General features: G+C 38.3%; 1 protein-coding gene across 12 annotated transcripts in view; it reads left to right on the forward strand.

Moving 5' to 3' along the window:
- Positions 1–18,965, forward strand: part of LOC105466912 (janus kinase and microtubule interacting protein 2) — a 191,490-nt gene that overhangs the window by 63,644 nt on the left and 108,881 nt on the right. For 2 of the 12 annotated variants that reach the window (XM_011716101.3, XM_071098248.1), the window contains exon 2: positions 17,205–17,338. The exons of 7 other annotated variants lie outside the window; for them this stretch is intronic. The gene's annotated coding sequence lies outside the window, so the exon portion shown is untranslated. Of the gene's footprint in view, positions 1–8,397; positions 8,524–17,204; positions 17,339–18,965 lie in introns of those variants that run through there. 3 more of the 12 variants (XM_071098249.1, XM_011716103.3, XM_011716102.3) reach the window with 2 other exon arrangements.

The following is an 18,965-nucleotide window of genomic DNA, read 5'->3' on the forward strand; positions in this document are numbered from 1 at the left end:
AAAAAGAAAATTGGCTGAATCCTTTCCCTGGGCTGAAGAACTCCCATGGGAACCTTGATCAGGTGGCCTGTGCAGTTATTTCCTGGAGTGGCTGGAAATCATGACTTCTGTGAGTGAGTGTGGGTCGTAGACAAGAAGGGCAGACCAGAACAGAAGACAGGCGACAAAGCCAAGGTGAGAATGTGGGACATTTGGATCTGAAAACAGAGTTCAAAGTACAACATGGCATAAATATTCAGATTCTAAGGCATGAATAAAGCAAGATTCCTTGTAGAATGTTCTAACATGGCATTAAGACTATTTAACTGGTTTAAAGGTGTATAATTGATAAAGATATCTTTATCAACACCATAAAGTCTACATTTCTTAGAAATTTACTATGGGCTGGGTGCGGTGTCCGAGGCAGGTGGATCACCTGAGGTCAGGAATTCAAGACCAGCCTGGCCAACATGGCAAAACCCTGTCTCTACCAAAAATACAAAAATTAGCCATGTGTGGTGGTATGCACCTGTAATCCTTGCTACTGGGGAGGCTGAGGTCGGAGAATCGCTTGAACCCAGGAGGCGGAGGTTGCAGTGAGCCAAGATAGCTCTACTGCACTCCAGCCAGGCAACAAGAGTGAGATTCTGTCTCAAAAAAAAAAAAAAAAAATTACTGTGGGTTACACACTATGAATCTTCTCAAAGACCCTTGAGATCAGTGATGACACTACTCTGTTTTTATCGATGAAGAAACTGAGGCTTAATAAAATTAGGTTGCCCCCAAATCCCATAAGTGTCTCTCCCTTTAGGCTATCTACACTCTTAACCAATATACCCCCTTTGCCTTCCTATTCTTTAACATTTGTTTTCTCTGCCTGATGGAAACATCTGGCAAGAAAAGAAACCTATCCCTGTAATTCACTACTGAGGTCTCACTTCCAAGCAAAGTACCCAATGCAAAATAAATACTTGTTGAATGAACTAGTAAATGAGTAAATTAATAGAGTAAGTCATTTTACCATCACTCCTGTGGACTTGCCAACTACCTCATTATGACTCTAAGAAGCCACAACTACCTCATTATGACTCTAAGAAGCCACAACTACCTCATTATGACTCTAAGAAGCCACAACTACCTCATTATGACTTTAAGACTCTGGGTTAGATGAATGTTTCCCCTTATACTAGACACAAGCATCTGTTTCTTGGCAGTAATGGTCATATTTGATTTTGCCATTAAGTCCTTGTTCTCAAAGTTTTCAGGAGAGTAAAAATTTAAAAGTTAATTTTTAAAGTAGATCTATTCATGTCTCTGCTATTGCAAACTACTGTCACTTAACATGTTATCTGTTCAACAATAGGAAATAATGTTTAGAAAGATTTAAAAGCCTAAGACTTTTGGCTTAAATAAGAAATAGTAGAAAGATTTTTATTCCTCTATCTATTGAGAAACATTCATTTGTTACCTAGACACTTTACTACTTGGAATGCATCCCTATAACTGATTCAGAAATCTGCATCAAGATGTAAAATAATATTGCCTCACATTTGCATAATGTAATTAAGATTTCAGAACTGTTTCCCATCACATCTATCATTTTACGTTTCTCTTTGGCAGAGCCTTGGTGAATTTTGAATTCATTGTGCCATGACAATATATAGTTTAATGCCATTAAAACATTGGTATTGAGGGGTAAAACTACAACCTTCATTTATACAGCACTATATAAACTGCTTTCACATATATTAATGGACCTCACAACAACCCTGAGAAGGAGATAAAGCAAGTATTATAATCTTTATTTTACAGACCAGGAAATGGAGCCTAAGAAGTTAATTGATTTATTTTTGAAGGTCACTCAGCTAGTAAGTCGTAAAGTCCAGACTAGATTCTAGGACTACTGATTTTACAAAGCCTGTGCTCCTTAAATCTTTTTCTTCTCCCTGACATTTTGCGGTATATAAAATTTATACCCCCTGATTTTAGTCTTAACTTTCTTTTTTTGATAGCTAATACATTTGATGGAAGCAGTGATAAAACCATATGTTTCAGCAGAATCTATATATCACAATAATGTTATAAAGCATTCAGAATATGAAAAAAATTTAATATGTGAAACAAAAAATCTGTATGATACCTTGAAGAATAACTAAACCCACCCTGTAATTGTAAGGATGAGTACACTGGATTCCAAGTAAATTAATGATTTGCCCACGTTCAAGAAGGTATTTAGTAAAAGAATTCATAGTGTTGTTCATATTTCCTGACTCATTTATTCATCAACACTCCTTTGGATTTTAAGCCTCTATTACAGGCTGATCACTCTATTAGGCATTGAAGAATTCAAAGACAAGTAGAACATCATTGCCTTTGTATAATTTCCAGCCTAATAGATACATGAGGCATGTACATTGATAAATAAAATGAAATGCAGAGGACAATGGCACCTTAAAGAAAAATTACGATTAGGAGAACAAAAGAAGAAAGACTAGGATGATTGTCTTTTTGTTTGTTTGTTTTTTTGAGGAGTCTCGCTCTGTCGCCCTGGCTGGAGTGCAGTGTTGTGATCTTGGCTCACTGCAACCTCCGCCTCCCGGATTTAGGCAGTTCTCTGCCTCAGCCTCCTGAATAGCTGGGATTACAGATGCGCGCCACCAGTCCTGGCTAATTTTTGTATTTTTAGTAGAGATGGGGTTTCACCATCTTGGCCAAGCTGGTCTTGAACTCCTGACCTTGTGATCCACCCGCCTCAGCCTCCCAAAGTGCTGGGATTACAGGCGTGGGCCACCCCACCCAGCCTAGAATATTTTTACCGCTTGCTTTCTTTATACTCACTTCAGAGTAAGTCATTGATATACAAAATACTTAATTCCGTTTTTTAAATATCTTAAAACATATATACATCAGTATATATACCTATACATATTTATATAGGTACTTTTATAGATCCTTGTTATTATATATAGAAATATTTTTATATGTAATTGTCGGCATGTATTAAGTATAGATGTGCACATAAATATTTTTAAGTGTGTCTGGATTTACATACACAAATACATGCAAGTATGTATAAGAGTCTCATAATACAAACCAGTAACATTCTCATTGGATACTGAGAGCGTCTCAATTCCACTACTGTAATTTAAGTTTTCATAATACAGTTATAAAATATCACTTAAAAACTGGACAGCTCCATAAATCTATTTATGTCATTTATTTAATAAATATGTGAACAAAGCAAGCAAAATTTATTACCACTGTTCAGTTCCTTGAGTTATTCAAAGTACTTCCTTTTAGATTAAACTATCATGCTTAAACATTTTCACTTCTGTCACCAGCACTAACAATTGGATGCATTGAGAGGATGATTTTAACAAGGAAACAAAATGTGCTGTTGAGGTGTAGGTAGTTGTTTACTTTGGGAGAGTCGCTGCATCTCTAAAGTGTAAGGCCAGCTTGCCATGGTATGTAATGACCTGTGTTCACACCCAGGAGGTAAACTGAGCTACATACTGGCTTCAGAGTACTCACAAATTGAACCCAGGAACCCACAATGTTACAAATGGCTTCATGGCTTTGAGGTCTCTCGTAACTGTTGAATTTCTTTGATTAACACATAATTCATTGCATTTTGTAACATTTATTTACTAACATCTTTTCAGGAAAAAACATACATCAGTTTTAAAAAGCATCTCAATTTCAGGAACATTGAAATGTGGTAGGGGGAACAGAAAGTTAATATTAGAATTGAATAAACAGAAGTTAAAACTGTGAATGAAAAATAACAAGATTATAGAACTATTTATTCTGTAGATTATTAAACTAATCATAATTAACATGTAAGTGTTGGTAATTATAATTCCAACCTGTTTCTCCTCCTACATGACTAGCTGTTAATTAAGTCAGTGTTTTGGAATGTGGTGTGCATCAGAATGACCGGGGAGCCTCCTAAAAATGAATGGATGGCTAGGATGCCTAGTCCTCACCTCAGAGCTTCTAGTTCAGATTTATATGGGTAGAACCTAACTGCTGCATGGTTCACAAACTCCTCGGGTGATATGGATTATCTTCAAGCTTTGAGAGTTAATGTCTGAAACTCAATGCTGAGGGAAATATGAATCTTTCTTCAGTCCACATTTCTTTACATTTTTTGTTTTTCATTTTTTGATAGCTTTATTGTTTTGACAATTTTCCATTGTCACTTAAATCTTAGTTTTGTGGAGTTTCACCATATGAATTTAAATATGTAAAATAATTTCATACTCTTTGACTCAATAGTTACATACTTCCCAGAACGTCTCCTAAGGATATCTTTTAGAAAATAGGCAAACATTTATTGATAAACATAAAATAACAATTTAAGTTGCCTTCTTCTCTCACTTACAATCTTTGGAGAAAATGCCAGGACATCATATCCAGCTTAAGCTCTTTTCTAACTGACTTTGTTCAGACCAGTTGATGTAGCCCACCTCAAAACACCTATGTTCTATCCTGTGGAAGCAATTGGTTCAAATCATGGCTCCTCCCTAATCTCCTATTTCAACTCATTTTGCTAAGAAGACTGTGTACTTACTATTGCCGATCTGATTTGCATATCAGTCATTGACTCACCATAAAATTAGTATCAAAACCCACTGTTGTGCATTACATCTACAGTCAGTCAAATGTTTAGGAAGGGTGGTGCATGATGGAAAATGAATATATCTATCAATTTCGGAGCAGGATATGTTACCAGGGAGAGTGTACCAATGTTAGGGATACACTGGTAGCTACATATTTCAGTTCTGGGAGCAACAACATCACAAAAGTTAAGAAAGAAAATCTTATGGGGCCTAGGAGGGGGCTGTGTCACTCTGAGACAATGTGGTATTAATCTAGTATTTCCCAGAGTGTGATGTTAGATGGCACATGAATGGATCTTCCCACATAGTAATATGCTTATTGTAGCATGTACTAGAAAATATTACTGACATATCACAACTTTTAACAGATATGGTGTTTAGGCTGAGGCTAAAATAGCTGGACTTTAAGGAAAAGAAATGAGTTAATTTAAATAGAAATGAATTAAGTAATGTTAAGTTATCATGTGGATATAGTGAAAATTGCGAGGATGCTACAAAAATGCCTAAGGTTTCAGAAACACTGCACTTATTAATAAGTACTAATACTTATTACTACACATCTAATATGGGTCCCAGGCATCACTAAGAGCACGTGTTCATTTCTGTCCCTTCTGGGACTCAACATGTTGACTGCACTTGGTGAAGACTTAACACAGTTAAGTACTTAACACAGTACCTAGAATTATTTAATAGATATTTACATTATAGTGCCTTTTTAACTGCCTGTATTAAAAAGTTCATGATTCATAACCATCAAAAAAAGGCCTGGAAAGTATAACACACAGGTAAACACATCAGCTTTGACAGCAGAAATAAGTACTAATTTTAATTCCTTAGTGACTATCATTCTCTGGGCAAATCATTAAACTTCTCTGTGTCTGAGTTTTCTTATCTGACCAACGGAGACACAGATTGAATATCCCTTACTTGAAATGCTTGGGACCTGAAGTGTTTCAGATTGTAGATTTTTTTTTCAGATTTTGGAACACTGTATTTGCAGCATATTGGTTGAGCATCCCTAATCCAAAACATCTGAAATCTGAAATGCTCCGAAGAGCATGTCCTTTGAGCATCATTTCAGATTTTGGATTTTCAAATTAGAAATACTCGATCTGTAATATTTGGGTAGATCATAATTTTTAGGATAAATGATAGAATATACAAAGATTTCTAGTGATGCTTCATAGTAGGTACTCAATACTAAAGTATTATTGTTATTATTTCCTTTCTTTTTTTAAGAAATGTCTGTTAAACCAGATGACCACAGAAAGTGTTAAGAAAAGAATTTGTAGCTGGGCACAGTGGCATGTGCCTATAGTCTCAGCTGTTTGGGAGGCTGGGGCAGAAGGATTGCTCGAGTCCAGGAGTTTGAATATCTCAATATTTCAGCCAGAATCCCCATGCATCTTCCTTGCCAACCTTGACTAAAAAGCATTGCTGGTCAACTCTTTGTTAGAATGCAGTTGCTGGTTCTCCAGTCTTGGGGAAGATGGAAAAAACCAGCATCCCCTCTCATCCTCTCTTGAATCAGTGAACCAAGGGAATTCACTTCTGTAACAGTCTTTCCTTATTAATATATTTTACGGTTTTCCTGTCAGATCTAAATTTTACTTTCCAATATCTGCATGATATTCCACTGCAGAGTTATTCCGTTATAGATACTAACATTTAGGTTATTTCCAGCATTTCACTACCTGAAGCAATACTATATTTGTATAATGCCATATACAAAATTATTTCACACATGTTCAAATATACCTATAACATAAACTCCTAGCAGAGTGCCTAAATCAAAGGCTATGTACAGTTTCAATTGTTAAATATGTGGCCAGATTACTCTGCAGAAAGCTTGTGCTAGTTTATACTCCCACTAAAACACAGAAGTGTTTCCCCACATCCACATCAAAACAGTCCATTTAAAACACATTATTCATTTTATACATAAAAAATAGAACTAGAGTTTTAAATTGCAAGTCCTTAATTATGCATAATGTTAAGGCTTTGCTTTCTTTCAATGCTTTATGACGAACTGCATAACCAGTCTCCCAGCCATACACTTTATCTGAGGATAGAAGGTCAGAGCACTTCTGCCCTGGAAGTAACCTTATATTTCACTTGCCTTGCAGTTCAGAAAGGTGACGCCCAAAGTAGAGACGGTGGGATGTTGCCACAAGTCACACAGGACCTCAGACTTTTTTGTTTTTGTTTTTTGGGGTTTTTTTTTTCTCTCTCTGTGTGTGTGTGTGTGTGTGTGTGTGTGTGTTGTTTTTGTTGTTGTTTGTTTTGAGACAGGTCTCACTCTGTCACCCAGGCTGGAGTGCAGTGGTGCAATCTTGGCTCACTGCAACCACTGCCTCCCAGCCTCAAATGATTCTTGTGGCCTCAGCCTCCTGAGTAGCTGGGATTACAGGCGTGTGCCACAACACTCGGCTAATTTTTGTATTTTTAGTAGAGAAGGGGTTTCTCCATGCTGCACAGGCTGGTCTCAAACTCCTAGGTTCAAGCAATCCATCCACCTCGACCTCCCAAGGTGCTAATGCAGGCATAAACCACCATACCCAGCCTTATTGTTTACTTAACAACTGACCATTCACTATCTCTGAGTTAAGGGGTTCCTGGAGTTCCCTTCCTGACTCCAATAATCCACTGCTTACGATGCAGAAAACAAGTGACTTTGTTAGAATTTGATGGCTCAAACTCAGCTTGATCAACACAGATTTTTCACACACTCATAATGGGTTTAACTGGTGTAAAAGGCATTTTAAGAAACCGGAGGAAAATTATTCTTAAAAGCAAAGAACATTCTGTTTTGCAGCAACAACGAACATATTCCAAAGAGATTTCACTCATGTATCCTGAGTGTGGCTTCTGATGAGGTAAAATTATCCTGGCTGATTTGTGTGCAGATGTTTGCCTATACCTTGTAATTCATACTCTGCTACATTATTAGTGCTATTTTCTCTTCCTGTAAAATGCTGCATCCTTCAGAAAACAGCTCCAGTGGGTCTATCACTACCTGCTTTCAAACACAGTCAAATAAAGTGCTGCTTTGGAGAAGCTTCTTCCTAACTTCACCATACAGCCTTTCTGCAAAATCAGAATAACGACAGTATCAAGTAGAAATGATTATTGACAGCCAAAGATATTTACAAGTTAAGGAAGTGAAACCTCTGCTTGACTTTACTTTTGAGTAATGACTGGGGAAATTGATTACCAGAGGGAATCCAGTTGACTTTCCATGAAGAAGCTGACTATTAATGGATGATTTAATCTTTTGGGAGAGCGAATCATTTCTCACTCCCTGGTTGTCTTTCCTTTTACCTCGCTCTGCTTCTAATGTTGGAGCCTCCTCCTCTCTTCCCTAACACCAAATTTCCCAGTAAAAGGAGGACAGGAGTGAAATGGAACATACAGCCATGTCCCAAACAATGATGCTTCTGTATGATGTTTCTGTCAAAGATTGACCACATCTACCATGGTGGTCCATCCCGTAAGATTATAATTGCGCTGGAAAGTTCCTTTTGCTTAGTGACATCATAGCAGTTGTAACGCTATAGCACAATGCATTACTCACGTGTTTGTGGTATTACTGCTGTAAACAAATCTACAGCATTGCCGGTCTATAAAATATATCATGTATAATGATGCACTGTATATATTTGATAATGATAATAAAAGACTATGTTGCTTATGTATTTACTATACCATACTTCCTTGTTATTTTAGAGTATAGTCCTTCTACTTATATATAAAAGTTAACTGTAAGACAGCCTCAGGAGGTATTCCAAAAGGCATTGTTAGTATAGGAGATGACAGCTCCATGCATGTTGTTGCCCCTGAAGACCTTCTAGCGGGACAAGCTGTGGCGACGGAAGACAGATACTAATGATCCTGACCCCTGACCCTGTGCAGGCCTAAGGTAATGTGTGGTCTGTGTTTGTGTCTTAGCTTTTAACAAAACTTTTAAGAAGTAAAAACAATTGTTTAATAGAAAAAGTATACATAATAAGATATAAAAGAAAATGTATAGCAGTACAAAAATATTTAAAGTTTAAAAATTTAAAAGTTTATGAAGCAAAAAATTAAAAATTAAAAAGTTTATGAAGTAAAAAAGTTGAAGTAAAAAAGTTTATGAAGTAAACAAGTTACAGTAAAGGCCAGGCACAGTGGCTCATGCTTGTAATCCCAGCACTTTGAGGCTGAGGTAGGAGGATTGTTTGAGTTGAGGAGCACAAGACCAGCCTGGAAAACATAGTGAGACCTTGTCACTACAAAAAAAATTAGCTGGGCATGGTTGCATGCACCTGTGGTCCCACCTACTCAGAAGGCTAAGATGGGAGGATCACTTGAATTTCAGAGGTAAAGGCTGCAGTGAGCCATGACTGCACTATGCACTCTAGTCTGGGCAACAGAGCAAGACTCTGTCTCAAAAAAAAAGTTACAGTAAACTAAGGTTAACTTCTTATTGAAGGACTAAAACTTTTATGTAAATTTAGTGTAGCCTAAGTGTACAGTGTTTATAAAGTCTACAGTAATGTACAATGATGACTAGGTCTTCACATTCACTCACTACTCACTTATTTGCTCACTCAGAACAACTTGCAGTCCAGCAAGCTGCACTCACAGTAAGTGCTCCATACAAGTGTATCGTTTATTTTTATCTTGTATTTTATTGTACCTTTTCTAAGTTTAAGTATGTTTAGATACATAAATACTTATGACTTAACAATTGCCTACAGTATGAAGTACAGTTGCATGCTGCACCCATTTGTAGCCTAGGATCAATAGGCTATTACATATAGCCTGGGTGTGTAGTGGGCTCTACCATATAGGTTTGTATAAGTACATTCTATGATGTTCACAGGATGACAATATTGCCAAAAGATACAGTCCTCAGAATATATCTCTCTCATTAAATCACACATGACTGTATATTATTATCTCTTCTCGAGAGGAGAAAAGTATAGGAGACCTGGATTTTAGCACTAGATCCACTACTCACTCACTATGGGACTTGAGGCAAGTCAAAACAATCTCTGAGGTTCTTTACTTCTTTGAAATTCTAGGATTTTTAATGTCTTGTTAAATGCCTATTGGAAACAAAATTCCATTTATTGCAGAGTTTCCCAAGTGTTTTTGTGAGGAGTCTTTCTTTTGCAGTTTGCCAAAATACAACTCTAATTGACATAAGCAGGAAAGATAATTTATCTCATGTAAATGGAAAGTATAGAAAGAGCCATGCTCAAACATGTTTGGATCATCACTTTCTGTCTTGCTGCCTCTCAGTCTCCTTCCTCCTTGGCTTCTGCTCTTTTCTTTCTTCTTTCTTTTTCTTTTTCTTTCTTTCTTTCTTTCTTTATTTCCTTCTTTCTTTCTCTCTTTCTTTCTTTTCTTTCTCTCTTTCTTTTCTTTCTTTCTTTCGTTCTCTCTCCCTTCTTCCCTCTCTCCCTCCCTCCCTTCCTTCCTTCTTTCCTCCCTCCCTTCCTTCCTTCTTCTCTCCCTTCCTTCTTTCCTTTCTGTCTTCCTTTCCTTCCTTTCCTTTCCTCTTTTCTCTTTCTTTCTTTCTTTTTCTTTCAATTTTTCTTTCTTTCTTCCTTTCTTTCTTTCTCTTTCTTTCTTTATACGTAAGTTCTTTAATGGTGATTTCTGAGATGTTGGCTCACCCATCACCCGAGCAATGTACGTTGTACTCAATGTGTAGTCTTTTATCCCTCACCCCCCTTCCACCCTTTCCCCCTAGTCCTCAAAGTCCATTGTATCATTCTTATGCCTTTGCATCCTCATAGCTTAGCTGCTTCTTCTGTGTTGGTTCTTCCCTTGTGTTAGCAAGGTAGCCACTAGCAGGTTCAGATTAATATTCCATCAACCCCAGTAAAATAGTTCTATCAAAAGTTCTAGAATTGAGTTTCACTAGACAAAATTGTGTTTGCTGTAAGCAATTGCTCTGGATTATGTTTCGACTTTTGTGCCAGGCAGTTAGGAAAGAAGCAGAAGGGAAAATGCAGCTGACTCTACTAAAATCACATGGACTGAGTATGAGGAGGGATGGTTCACCAAAGGCAGTTCTGTTATCAGAAGAATGGAGAGAGAATGTGCAAGCAAAATGAGTGGTCAGTAGTGTCTTAGTCCATTCTGGCTGCTATAACAAAATACCTTACACTGGGTAATTTATAAATGACAGAATTTATTGCTCACAGTTCTGAGGCTGATAAGTCCAGGATCAAGGAACCAGCACATTTGGTGTCTTGTGAGGGCTCATTCCTCATAAATGGCACCTACTTGCTGCATCCTCACATGGCAGAAGGGGAAAACAAGCCTCCTTGGGCCTCTTTCATAATGGAACTAGTTGTATTGCCTATTCAAACATGGTGCTGTATGAAGGAGAAAATTATTTTCTGGCATGGATCCTCAAGTTATCCTTCATGGTGGTGTGTGACCTAAATGTACACTATCTATGTTAGTTGAAAACATATTGTCTGAAAGGCCAGTGCTCCCAATGATCAAAGATTGATGAGGGTCAAGCCTTTGTGACCTATTCACCTCCCAAAGGCCCCTCCTCTTAATACTGTCACTGTAGGGGTTAGATTTCAACATATGAATTTTAGGGAGTTAAAAGCATTTAGACCATAGCAGGTAACTTTTGCTCACAAGAAGATTCTTTTTCAAGTAGAGGCTGCTTTTCATCTTACTTGCACTAACTATGAGGGTAAGGAAAAGGAATCAGCACTCTCTTTATCTTTAAGATATTCTGTCTCCACTAGTCAACCACAAACCAATATCTGATCACAAAGTAATTTAACTTCTTTCACTGCCTCTGGATCCATCCTTCTTGAGTCTAATCCCAGGAAACCTTCTTCCCTTTCCAGGATCATATTCCTTTTATTTATCTTGTTTCTCTTCTTTGAGACTTCTTCCTTTATGACATTGGTCTTCAGCATATTTTGACCTTACAGCTTTTTTTACAAAACAAATTCTTACCGTAACCTACAGGACTCTACATAATCTCATTCCCAGCTACCATACTTTTCTTTTCATACCTTCCTCCAGCCACATAAATATGCCAACCAAATGAATATGCTCAAATATCAAAGACACCATCCTTAGTTTCCACTTTCTGCTAGAATGAAGTAGTGCATGACAGCTCCATGCTTCCACTGAAAACAATTTAAAAAGCCAGATATGTTACAAAAAATATATATTAAAGGCATCCAAGAGCTACAAAAGAAAGGAAGATTAGGGGGACTAAAATTCCAGAAAGGCAAGAAACTTCCAGAGATGATCTGAAGATCAGCTGTTGCTTTTTCCCTCAGAGATTTGCTAATTCCTGGCTATGGTTAGGGGCTGAGAATCTGGACTTGGTTCTGATCAAAGCTTTTAGTAGTGGCAATATGGGGAAACAAATACACAGCTGAATTTCTCCCATGAGACACTTAAAGACAGCTAAATTCTAAAGCTGCTGTTATATCTCCTCAAATATTAGTAAACTTGTCCCAGGCTTGCCTATTTTCTCCTCCTAGAAATTGCATGAGATATATTTTAGCCTTTCTCACTCTGATTTCCATTTGTCTTAACCATGCATATATATTTTAAATATCTGTGATTTTGTTCCTACTATTGAATAATTTCTTTTGGTCTACTTTCTAGTTCACTAAATGTCTCTTTATCTGTATCTAACCTAATGTTTACCATCCATTTAATTTTCAATTATAATTATTTTTTCTCCTTACTAAAGGTTTGATTTATTTTTATAGCCACGAGTTCTTTGTTTGTGTTACTTATTTTATTTTTAATATTTTTCATATTTTTAACTATTTTTAGTATACTTTGTGCTCTGTGACTAATAATTTCAATATTTGAATCTCTAATGGTCTGATTTTATTTCTGTTTCCCTCCACTCCATGAACTTTTCCACTTGAGAACTTTATCTGGGGAAATGTTTTGAGGTCTGTATTAAAAGGGTGTTTCTCCAAAGAGGTTTTGAATTTGCTTCTCTTTGATCACTGGGGTCACTGGCCTTTCAGCCAGTATGTTTTTAACTAACATGGATAGCGTACATTTAGGTCACACACCACCATGAAGGATGACCTGTGACTCCATGCCAGAGAATAATTTTCTGCTTCACACAGCACCAAGTTTGAATAGATAGTTTTCCTTGGTGTTCTTCAGGAAGGGCAGGCTGATTTTAGTTCTCTTTGGAAACCCAATTTTATGCAAGCTTCTTCATACAAAGAAAGTCCTACTCTTGAAACACTAGCGTTTGTTGCCTATCCCCAGTGTACAATAGGCATCACATTTTAGCTGATGCTGTAAGGATAGAGCCATCTGTGCTGTTTGTATTTCTGGAATTCTATTTTTGTTCTGTGATTGGCTTTTGCTATTGTTGTTAATCCAGAAATTTTAGGGTTTTTTTTTATGAGTAAGATGTTTAAGAAAACTAGTTCATTTATGGCTGGGGTAAAAAATGTTTCTTAGTTCCTCTCTATTCCCCAAGCCACTCAGCCCTCATCGACCTCACTTGCCTCTCTCCTACCCTCTTTTCTTGTGGTCTTGCTGTTATTTAAAGGGTCCCTCTCTAATTGTTTTTTTCACCAATGTAAACAACTTCCCAAGATCTTTCAATTACCTTCTTTTACCCTGGAATTCTCTCTACATCTGTTCTTCACCATTTCCACCCAGGCTAGAGCCTGATTCTGTCTTATTTAATGATTGTACAAGTTTTCTTACTGTAACCCATGTTGACTTACTTGAACACAACTCTGCTCATGTCAACACCTACTCAAGCCAGCAGCAGTTCTTTCAACCTACCAAATCAGAACTTTAACTGCCATTATTTTCTTTAAATTTTCTTTACCCTACAGTTCAAATGTGATATGCTTTAGTGTTTTTCCTACCATATGTAATAACAGATGGGTGTATATTTTCTCTTTTATTGATTAGATTCATAGCATGAGCAAAGGCCTGGGGGATAGAAGAGCATAGACCAATTACAGGAAAACGTAGGCAGTGAATAGATCTTACATAGCCAAATCTTAGATAACATAGATTGTGATAAATGAGGTTCGCGCCGGACTGTGAAGAGCTCAGAGCTGAGGAGGTGGCATTATTCTATGGCCCACAGAGTACCAGTGAAAATCCAGATTATTTTGGTACAACCACTTTCCACTTTGAGCAACTCTAAGAAGCTATATTAGTTCATTCTCACGCTGCTATGAAGAAATACCTGAGACTGGGTAATTTATGAAGGAAAGAGGTTTAGTTGACTCATGGTTCCACATGGCTGGGGAGGCCTCAGAAAATGTACAATCATGGCAGAAGGAGAAGCCAACACATTCTTCCTCACAAGGCAGCAGGAGAGAGAAGTGTTTTTTGAAGGGGGAAGCCCTAATAAGACCATCAGATCTTGTGAGAACTCACTCACTATCATGAGAACAGCATGAGGAAAACCACCTTCATCATCCAATCACTTCCTACTGGGTCCATCCCACAACACATGGGGATTGCGGGAACTACAATTCAAGATAAGATTTGGGTGGGGACACAGCCAGACCATATCATTCTACCCCCATCCCTCCAAATCTTGTGTCCTTACATCTCAAAACACAATCATTCCTTTCCAACAGTACCCCAAAGTTTTAACTCATTCCAGCGTTAACGCAAAAGTCCAAGTCCAAAGTCTCATCTGAGACAAGGCAAGTCTCTTCTGCCTATGAGCCTATAAAATCAAAAGTAAGTTAGTTCCTAGATAGAATGGGGGTACAGGCATTGGGTAAATACACATGTTCCAAATGGGACAAATTGGCCAGATCAAAGAGGCTGTGGGCTCATACAAGTCCAAAATCCAGTAGAGCAGTCATTAAACCCTAAAGTTTCCAAATGATCTCTTTGGACTCCATGTCTCACATCTAGGTCACACTAGTGCAAGAGGTGGGCTCATGGCCCTGGGAAGCTCTGCTCCTGTGACTTTGCAGGATACAGCCCCCCTCCCAGCTGCTTTCACAACTGCCATTGAGTGTCTGCAGCTTTTCCAACTGCACAGTGCAAACTGTTGGTGGCTCTACCATTCTGGGGTCTGGAGGACAGTGGTCCTCTTCTCACAGCTCCAGTAGGCAGTGCCCTAGTGGCAACTCTGTGTTGGGTCTCTAACCCCACATTTCCCTTCTGCACTGCCCTACCAAAGGTTCTCCATGAAGACTCCACCCCTGGAGCAAATTTCTGCCTGGACATTCAGGCAGTTTCATACATCCTCTGAAATCTAGGCAGAGGTTCCCAAACCTCAGTTCTTGGCTTTTGTGCACCAGCAGGCTCAACCCTAAGTGAAAGCTGCCAAGACTTAGGACTTGCATCCTCAGAAGCCATGGCCCGAGCTGTGCCTTGGCCTCTTTTAGCCACAGCTGGAGCAGCTTGGATGCAGGGCACCAAGTCCCCAGGCTGCACACAGCAGGGTGGCCCTAGACCCGACCTATGTAACCATTCTTTCCTCCTAGACCTGCAGGCCTGTGATGGGAGAGGCTGCTGTGAAGGTCTCTGTCATGCCCTGGAGACATATTCTCCATTGTCTTGATGATTAACATTTGGCTCTAATATGATTTGGCTGTGTCCCCATTCAAATCTCAACTTCAATTGTATCTCCCAGAATTTCTACGTGTTGTGGGAGGGACCCAGGGGAAGGTAATTGAATCATGGGAGCCGGTCTTTCCTGTGCTGTTCTCATGATAGTGAATAAGTCTCATGAGATCTGCTGAGTTTATCAGGGGTTTCCACTTTTGCTTATTCCTCATTTTTCTCTTGCTGCCACCATGTAAGAAGTGCCTTTCACCTCCTACCATGATTCTGAGGCCTCCTCAGTCATGTGAAACTGTAAGTCCAATTAAGCCTTTTTTTCTTCCCAGTCTCAGGTATGTTTTTATTAGCAGTGTGAAAATGAACTAATACAGGCTCCTTGTTACTTACACAGATTTCTACAGCAGGCTTGGATTTCTCCCCCGGAAAATGGGTTTTTCTGTCCTATTGCATCTTCAGCCTACAAATTTTCCAAACTTTTATGCTCTGCTTCCTCTTGAACACTTTGCTGCTTAGAAATTTCTTCTGCCAGATACCCTAAATCATCCCTCTCAAGTTCAAAGTTCCTCAGATCTCTTGGGCAGGGGCAAAATGTTGCCAGGCTCTTTGCTAAAGCATAGCAAGAATCATCTTTATTCCAGTTCCCTACAAGTTCCTCATCTCCATCTGAGACCACCTCAACCTGGACTTCATTGTCCATATCACTATCAGCATTTTGGTCAAAGCCATTCAGCACGTCTCTAGGAAAGTCCAAACTTTCCCATATTTTCCTGTCTTGTCCAAGCCCTCCAAACTGTTCCGACCTCTGTCTGTTACCCAGTTCCAAAGTTGCTTCCACATTTTCAAGTATCCTTATACTAGCACGGCACTCTCTGCAGTACCAATTTGCTGTATTAGTCTGTTCTCACACTGCTATAAAGAAATACCCAAGACTGGGTAATTTATAAAGGAAAGAGATTTAGTCAACTCACAGTTCTGCATGGCTGAGGAGGCCTCAGGAATCTTACAATTATGGCAGAAGGGGAAGCAAACACATCCTTCTTTGCATGGCGGCACAGAGAGAAATGCCAAGCAAATGGGGAAGACCCTTATAAAACCATCAGATCCTATGAGAATTCACTCACTATCATGCGAACAGCATGAGGGAAACTGCCCCATGATCCAATCACTTCCCACTGGGTCCCTCCCATGACACATGGGGATTATGGGAACTACAATTCAAGATGAGTTTTGGGTGGGGACACAGCCAAACCATATCAGAAGTGTACATGAATGATATCTCCTGAAGTTTTGCAAAATGTTGGTCTCAGTAAACCTTATAGAGAGCAATAACTTAAATATGGTTGGCACTCAGTATATGTTTACTAAATTTTGTCCAACCTCCATAAGGGATATGTCTTCCTAACTTTTACTGAGATAAGGAAAGTTAAGGCTGGTAGAAGCCTGTAATTGGGAAGATCTCCATAAAATATTGTTGTATTTTTGTCTCTCCTTTAAAATGAAAGCAAATATTGTAATATTATGTTCAGCAGATTTTAAACACTTGATCTTTTTGGGCTTTAAAATGTATAATATAATAGAACTATGTGTTATTCTATATAATTTTGCCAGAAAAAAAAGTTTCTATTGTATATAACTTAGTTCTCAGTCTAAGTCAAGCAGTTACATCAAGAGTCAAATCTCAATTTCTATAAATCAGTATATAAAAATTAGTATGGGGGGAAACGTTTCTGAATTTGATCACTTGTTCTCTCTTTCTCTGTCTCTCTCTGTCTCTCTCTCTCTCTCTCTCTCTCTCTCTTTCTCTCTCACACACACACACACACACACATACATACACACCCCTACCTTTCACTTGCATAACAATAGAGGAAGAAATGAGAAAAGCAAACCTTACTTGCTTGCTTGTCAGAAGCTATGGAAGAACATATAATAAATATCTGGGCCTGATGCCCATACTAGGGATGCTGCTATTGGAGAAGTGCCATTGCCATTCAATAATGCCCTAAGGAGGAATCCTATTCATCTGGCTCTCTCGAGACAGGAAATGTGGGAACTGATATAGCCAAGCTGCAGACTAACAGAAGCCATTAATCCAGTGTCCGTCATAAACCTCATCTATCTGGAGTCTATGAAAGGGAAGTCTGGATCCTTGAGAGTCTTCTACCTCGGAGGTAGGTGTGGAAGGAAGCTGGGCAATTGGTGCCATTTTGCTTTCCTTTTTTAGCCTCTCACTACTAAATAGGTTTTTCTTTATTTAAGCTTGTATTCAAGAGCACTTAATTTAGTTGGATCATTGGCAACTGTCTATAAACTGCCAAACTTAGTACAAAAAAAAATCATTCCATAAGAGTCCTGGGTGTTAATACTTAACGCATCGTTAGTTTGTTTTGAGTCTAGCTTGATCATGAATACTCATGCCTAGCAGAAATTTGAGAATGAAGGGAGAAAATCTTTCTGATCCTGCATCTTAAATGGTTACATATAAAACAAATTGGCTTGCTTGCATGTGCTTTTATTATCCTGTGCCTCCAAGTTACTCAGCCTCCAGTGTAGAACCTTAAACAAACACAAAATTTGTCACAATTTGATAAGCTCTGAGCCCATATGTGCATAGTTCTATCAAAAGTACAACAGACTTAAAATTTAATTTCTATGCCTGACAAAACAGTTTAGTTCTCTGTGTTTTATTTTCTTCATGTGACAGTTGTTTTTATTTTCACAGTAAATTTTTCAAAGATAAATTCTGGCTATTCAACAGTAAAGAAGAGTGAATCTGAACAATACCAAGAGACAAGTTTGAGAAAGATGCAGCCTCAAAAGTAGAAGTGACACAAAGGCACATTCAGGGAGACATGAGAGGCCAAATTACACATCAAATTGTAAAAGCTGCAGATGGAAATTGCCAGTCACCAGGAGGGAGGGAGAGATAGGAAGGGAGAATGCCAAACAGCAGCTTTGACAAGCATAGCCTATCAATTTCACCAGACAATTATAGGATCTGTAGGAATCTTGTTGGCTTGTTCATTTTCCTGTACGCCCTCTTTATTTCTCAGGAAGTCCTGACCTGGGGTGATGACTGCTTGTAGTGTAGACAGCCCATCAAGGAGTCCTGTTCCTATTTTAGTTGCCCATGGTGTGACTGTGACTCCACAATCAACCACAAAGACAAGATGAGAGACACCCAAAAAGAGCACAAGCTTCTGGCATCTCCCTGGAAAGTCTTTATCTTCTCTAGCCAAAATGGATTATTAAAGGAGTTTTGTTTGTTTGTTTGTTTTAAACTTGGTATTTTCCCAGTGTAGGCAGTAGTGATTTCCAGCAGACAAGTCAACATTAAATCTGAGGTTGAATGAGAGTGATCACATTTGACACCAGAAGAAGAGCTAGGTTCTAGCCTGGCTATTCTTACACCAATTTAAAAATATTAATTGGCTGTCTTGGGAGAGGAGATGTGGGAATTGCTGTAGACGAGCTGCAGATGAAGAGAAACTATTAATCCAGTGTCCATCATAAACTTCACCTATCTGGAACTTCAAAAACCAAGTTCTTGAAATAGTAGAAAGGATTTATTTGAGAAGGGGCCACCACAGCAGATATGCTTAATTACTTTGATTTTATGAAATTCTATTTATCTGATAAAAAGTTTAACCCCCAAATTGATTGTAATTCTAAGGATTTAAACCATTCAGTTAACCTAAGATTTTAACAGTCGTTTGAAATTTTGACTTGACAGGACTGAAACGAAAGTGCAAAAACTTGAACTTGAAAATCTACCATAAAATAAATTAATGCTTTCAA

This window comes from Macaca nemestrina, chromosome 6, assembly GCF_043159975.1.
Source record: "Macaca nemestrina isolate mMacNem1 chromosome 6, mMacNem.hap1, whole genome shotgun sequence".
NCBI lineage: Eukaryota > Metazoa > Chordata > Mammalia > Primates > Cercopithecidae > Macaca > Macaca nemestrina.